We start from the raw sequence: 6,966 nt of genomic DNA, 5'->3' as shown, positions 1-6,966 counted from the left end.
TCAACACATTACGAAGTTACCTCTATGGTTCGAAAAGAATAAAAATAATAACCGATCACCAACCGCTTACATATGCCCTTAGCCATAAAAATTCTAACAGTAAGATGAAACGTTGGAAATCAATATTAGAGGAATATAATCATGAATTAGTTTACCAACCCGGAAAATCAAACGTAGTGGCAGACGCACTATCAAGGATATCGAACCAAGTAAATTCACTTACACCCACTATCCATAGTGACGATAGTTCAAGTCACAATTTAATACCTTGTGCAGAGGTACCCATAAACGTTTTCAAAAATCAAATATTTCTTAAATTAGAGGAAACACCTTCATACCAATTCAAAATAACGTTTCCGACCATGCACCGACATATAATTAAAGAACCCAATTTTAATTAGCAGAACCTTACTGCGTTGTTTAGAAGATATTTAAATCCGTCCGTTATTATCGGAATACACACAGACGAAAGAACGATGGGCTTGATTCAAAATATTTACCCTCAAAACTTCAGCAATTATAAATGCAGATACACTCAGATATTAGTTGACGACATATGCAGCGATCAGGAACAGGAAAATATTATACTAGAAGAACATTCAAGAGCCCATAGGAATGCAATCGAAAACAAAAAACAAATTCTAGAGAAAGGCTACTTCCCTGGGATGATGAACAAAATTAAGCGAATAATAGCCAATTGCACAACATGTAAGGARAATAAATACGAAAGACATCCTAATCAGCCAATATTAGCACCAACCCCGCTACCAACATTTCCAGGACACACCGTACACGTTGATATTTATTTGACCGAAGGTAAGATAGTTATGACCGCATTGGACAAATTTAGTAAATACGCTATTGACTAACAGAGCGATAGAGGATGTCAGGAGACCCTTAAGAGACGTAATATTCTTTTTCGGTGTACCAAAGCTAATAGTAATACATCGAAATAGCGTTTAATTCCACCTCAATTAAATTTATGATAAAAGACGAACTAGGAATAGATGTTTACACTACTCCCCCCTACAAGAGTAAAGCGAACGGCCAAGTGGAGAGGTTTCACTCTACCCTAACCGAAATAATGCGATGTATCAAGAATAATGGAGGCCACAGAAATTTCGAAGAGCTATTAGAGAGAGAGCAGTTTCAGAATATAATCATACCATCCACTCGGTGACGAGGAAAAGGCCAGTAGATATATTTTTTGGTAGAAATGTGACACATACTCCCGAGGATATTGGAAAAACAAGACAAGATAACTTACAAAAATTAGCGGAAAAGCAGAGAAAGGATATCGATTATCATAACAAAAATAGACACACAGCAAAAACATATTTGCCAGGACAGGTAATTTACGTTAAGAAAAATAGAAGATTAGGAACTAAGTTAAGAAAACCATACTGTAAGGAGGATAGAAATAGTACAGTCCTTACTGGAAAAGGAGAAATTATACATAAAAGCAGGATACGTAACTAATGAAAACCGAAACTTTTTTCCAGGTTTCTCTTACCACTATGCCTCGCGGAGGTAAAAATTATAGACTATTCGAATTCCCAATTAGTGACTATAGAAAAAGGACCGGCCAGATTGCAGACAGGAACGTTTAGAATAATACATGAAATCGACATTGACAAATATACGGAAGTCCTCGAACATATCGAAACGACGACGAAAACGGACGCATTTCATAGGAATCCCAACTATCCTTTCATTACTCTACTAATATCCCAGATTAAGGCTCATATTAGTAATTTAAAAATTGTAAGAAAATCAAAGAAAATTTTTCTACGACGAAGACGACAAAATAGTGTTAAACAAATTAAATAACGTTCTAGAAAATAATAATAATCAAGTTCTAATTAACAAGCTAACGATAGAAAAAGTAAACGAGATTACAAACATAACAAATCATATTATTAAAGAGTTGGAAAATGATAAAAGCAAAGAAATAGAATCATTTTTGAAGTTAAAGTATAAATTAGAAATTATAAAAGAAGAGGTCGTAAATATTGCGTACGCAATACATTTGGCAAAAGCCAATATAATCAACTCCTACATCATGTCAAGCGAAGAATCGGACATCGCCAAGAAAATTTTTGAAAAAGATGATATACCATTCATAAATTTAGACGAAGCTTTGGAATTTTCTGAAATAAAAATAGCTACTGATGGAAAAATAATAATTTACGTTATAAGTTTACCTACAGCAGAAAAAGAAATTTCCAAAACAATAGATATTAGAGCAGTAAAGAGGAATGGCAAGATAAATAAAATAAATTTTAACTCAATTCTTAGCTGTGAAAAGAATATTTTCGGAATAAAAACCAATTGTAAACAATATAATTCCTTGCAAATATGTTTAAGAAGTAACTTATTAAATTTAAGTAATGACTATTGCATAAGTAATCTCTTAAGGAGTCGTTTGTCAAACTGTACAGTGACCAACAGCCAACACATTCTAGACTACGAGGAATTGTCACCAGGAATACTATTTCTAAACAATTTTAAAGGAGAAATCATAATAAATGAGGACCTTACGATACTGAATGGTACTTTTATAATTCACTACCATAACGCTACAATCAAGATCAATGAGAAGATATTTTTCAATGCACAAAGATCGACAAATAAGCCCCTACCTGCCCTACTCCAACCACCCTCAACAGCGAACAGAAGCGAGGAAATACTTTCCTTAGAGATGTAGGAGCAACTAAATATCGATAATACGAAAGAAATAAGCCTCACACAATCAGCAAACCAACTTAAATATACCGCAAATATTATTTTAACCGTCATATTGTTAACCATTATCATATACTTAACAAAATCCGTTCTATCACCCACGGAGGACAAACAAAAACGGTCCATCGAACTAACAGAAACCGCAATCGAGGGACTTAACCAGATCTTCAATAAGCCTAAAGGTCCAAACGAGGATGTTTGAATTTCAAGGGGAGACTAGTTAGTGTCAGTAGCTTCATACCCGTTGCAGCGGCAAACATAGGTCTAGTGTTAAGTATAATTAATTGTAAAGTTTAGTTCTTTAGTGTAACTCAATAAAGGAGCATAGCTCCAGGAAAATATTTTTTAAATAAAAAATAACAAAAAGTTTTTAACTTGTATATAATATATATGTATGTATATATTTTTATGCTGCGAAACCCACTGCTGCACTTTGTTGGCGAACTCGATCACTCCCCTCACTTGGCGATTTTAATAAACGGTGAAATTGCTTTGGTTGTCTCGGATGAAAAAAAAATTAAATGTCACGGACGACTGCTTCGCTTTACGGATGAAACGGTAAGAGTGCGATCCCGGTCGGATCAACCCCTTTTGAAGGTTTGGGTGGTGAATAGCTGCTGATTACGAGTCGTCTCGTTGATAATCGTGTGGTTGTTGTGTTGTAGTAATGATCGGTGTTAAGAACTGTGTTTGATGCGTGTGTGTAGTGGTGTATGCTGTGAACGGTTGTGTGATGAGGTGTTGGGACGTGACGTGATGTGATGTGAAGTGACGTGAGGTGATGCGATGTGATATGTGGCGGAATGTTCATAGCTCATGTGAATAGGTTCAGTTCTCGTAATTGTCGCTGGAAATTTAAGCGCACAGTTATTGAGGTGAGTAAACTCTTATATTATTGGCTTTCCCTAGCATGTATCAATTTTCTTTTTTCGGATCGTTTTGAAGGTGTCCTCAATTATAAACCTGAGCTATTGAGCTTTTGAAATGTTATTTTAAGTTTCTATAATTTTCATTTAGTAGAAATGTCCGAAGTTCCGAAAAATCGTTACCCTTTGAGGTCTTCTAGTTACTCACTATAAATTTGTCATAATTTTTCGGGATCCCGCAATTTAGTCCCAAAAACCTTGTGCAGAAAAATTATTGATTCTCGGTTAAAAAAAAAAAAATAATAATTTTGCATAAAATTTTGAATTCATAACTTTTTATGAGTTCATATTAATTTTTCGAAACACATTCTCTCCAGCTCTTACAAGATTTCACATTATTTCACACTTTATTTTCCATAATGAAAACAAAAAAACAGTATATACATACATACTTTGTAAAATTTCTAAGCCGCAAAGGTAACGCACTAAAGTACTAAAGTGTCACCTTAATGACTAGAAGTGGTCAACGAAAAGAACAGCGAGTGGCAACGGAGTCCCTGCAACGGCAATGGGGCGCTGAAGTGGTTGCCAGTGACAGTAATTAACCCAGAAGCGACCAAGTGCCGCAAAGAAAGCAGCTGATGCAGTAATAGAGCGCGCATACACACGTTTTAACAATGCGCGCCAACAACAACAACAACAATCAAAGTGCAGCAAAGAATTCTTAAGTGAAAAGATCATGCAAAAAACTTGACAACAATATCAGCATATAGTGGCTACAACAACAGCAACAAAGGCTTTAGCAGCATAATCAGCCAACGAGTTGATAACACAAGGTGAACGAGCGAATAGCCCCATTCATACCGCCGCGGCGCGCCGCCTCAAAAAAATTTTTGCAAGTTACTATAGCATACAATTAGGAGCATATGTACCGGCACTTCACTAGCGAGTTCGCTGCAGCTATTAAGCGAGTCAGCATAAAAACTGCACACACACTCAATTGTTGTAGTTACACAAAAAGTACAAATTTCATTAACAGCGCCTTTGTTTCACTACAACAAAGTAATTTTAATTAGTTACGCACTTAAAGAGTTCTTTTAGCGCAGCCGTTGTTGGGTTGCAAAGAACGATTGCAGGAGTTCAGGGATGTCAGTGTGTTAATATAGCGCACAACAATAGAAAAAATAATAATAATGGATGTATCGTTATCTTTGTTCCCTTGAACGAAAGTCCTGGAGTCTCATTTCAGTTACACTAATCTCAGAAGGTTAAGTCTGTAATATGTCGAATCCAGGTCACTCGCTCGAGTTTTCGAAAGTATGACAAGAGAATCGATAACCTAAGACAAATTTTGAACATGGAACAAACTGCTTTCCGGTTATTAGAAAAACTTATAACTCTGTCATAACTTTGAAGTCGCAGATAATTTCGTATATCTTGGAACCAGCGTAAACATCAAAAACAATGGCAGACTAGAAATCCAACGCAGGATAACTCTTGCCAACAGGAGCTACTTCGGACTGAACAGGAATTGAAAAGCAAAGCCCTCTATCGACGAACAAAAACCAAACTCTATAAGACACTCATAATTTTCGTCCTGCTATATGGTGCAGAGGCTTGGACGATGACAACAACTGATGCGTAAACGCTGCGAGTTTTCGAGAGAAAAGTTCTGCGAAAGATTCATGGTCCTTTGCGCGTTGGCCACGGCGAATATCGCATTCGATGGAATGATGAGATGTATGAGATATATGACGACATTGACATAATTCAGCGAATTAAAAGACAGGGACTACGCTGGCTAGGTCATGCTTTCCTGAAAGTATTCGACGCTGTACCCGCCGGGGGAAGCAGAGGGAAAGGAAGACTTCCACTTCACCACTATCAGAGAAACAATACGGCTTTACTAAAAAGAAGTCCACTATTGATGCACTAAGAGAAGTAGTTGTTACTGCAAAATGTGCAATAAGTGGAAAAAGATAGAAAGGTGGTAAGAAAAAATACTATGCGCTAACCCTGGATGTGAATAATGCGTTCAATCCGCAAAGTGGGCAAACATAATAAAAGCTCTACACGATATGCACCCTCCTCATTATCTGATAAATGACGAGGGCACTCAGAGCTACACTATATGAAATGGAGTACCACATGGCTCGGTTTTAGGCCCGCTGATATGATGGTACGGGGTGTTAAGAATACCGCAACCAAAAAATGTGAAAACAATCGCATATGCAGATGATCTCATAGTGGTAGCTGTAGCTAAACATCTGGATGATCATGAGTCTAGAGTTGGCTGAGCAGAAAGCAGAAGTCCTGCTCATAAGCTCCAGGAAAATTGAGGAGAAAATATCGCTGACCATAAGCTAATGTGAGATTACTTCACAGTCGCTGTTGAAGTATCTTGGGATTATAATGGGATCAAGACTCAAGTTCAAGGACAACTTGGAAGATGCGACAAGTAAAGCAAATAAAATATATAACGCGTTATCTAGAATGATTGCAAATAAAGGCTGTGTGCGTTCCAGCTGACGAGGTTTAATAGCTAAGGCTATAAGTTCAGTAATCCTGTATGCGGCTCCAATATGGATACAKGCTCTAGAAACAAAATCATATGCTAGACCAATTAACACAGTACATAGGCTTTCAGCAATATGTGTGATAAGTGCTCTTCGAACCATTTGATGACGTTACTGAGGTATTAGCCACTAAGTCGCCGATTGACATCCAGGGAGACGAATTCGCGCGAATATATAACTTATCAGAGACGTCTACCACAGCAAAAAGACAAGAAAGAAGAAGAAAAGGCATTGCAATATTTCAGCAACGGTAGCAAACTTCATAAAAAGGACGGTTGACCTACCGACTGATTTCGGACATACATTTGTGGATAGGTAGACAACATGTAGACCTGGATTTCCACCTTACCAAAATACTCAGTGGGCGTGGTTGTGTCAGATGATACTTATTCAAATCGACGTTTACAGAGTGTATATAACACTCTGAATACGTGTTCTTTTATTGCCCTCGGTTTTCAAGTATAAGGGAAAAGCTGAAAACAACCCTTTAAGGTAGTATTTTGGTGGAAAATTTTACAGCATTTATGTGCAAGTCCTCTGTAAAGTGGAAAGCTCTCAACGAAGCGGCAAATATAATTATGAAAAAATTGAGACATTTAGAACAGATTAGGCGTCAGTCCGTGCAACAGAGGAGACTTAAACGTCTTCTTATCTCCCATGAAGTAATACTTTGTCCAGTGGTCCCGTGGGATTGACATGAGGTGGGAGTAGGTTAGGTTTAGCGGATTAAAGTCCCGCACTCCGGCTTTCGATGCTTCCTCCTACTATAAAAACAAAAA

The sequence above is a fragment of the Bactrocera latifrons genome, unplaced genomic scaffold, assembly GCF_001853355.1.
Source record: "Bactrocera latifrons isolate USDA-ARS-PBARC rearing strain unplaced genomic scaffold, ASM185335v1 scaffold_278, whole genome shotgun sequence".
Classification (NCBI taxonomy): domain Eukaryota; kingdom Metazoa; phylum Arthropoda; class Insecta; order Diptera; family Tephritidae; genus Bactrocera; species Bactrocera latifrons.
This window is presented reverse-complemented; position numbering follows the sequence as displayed.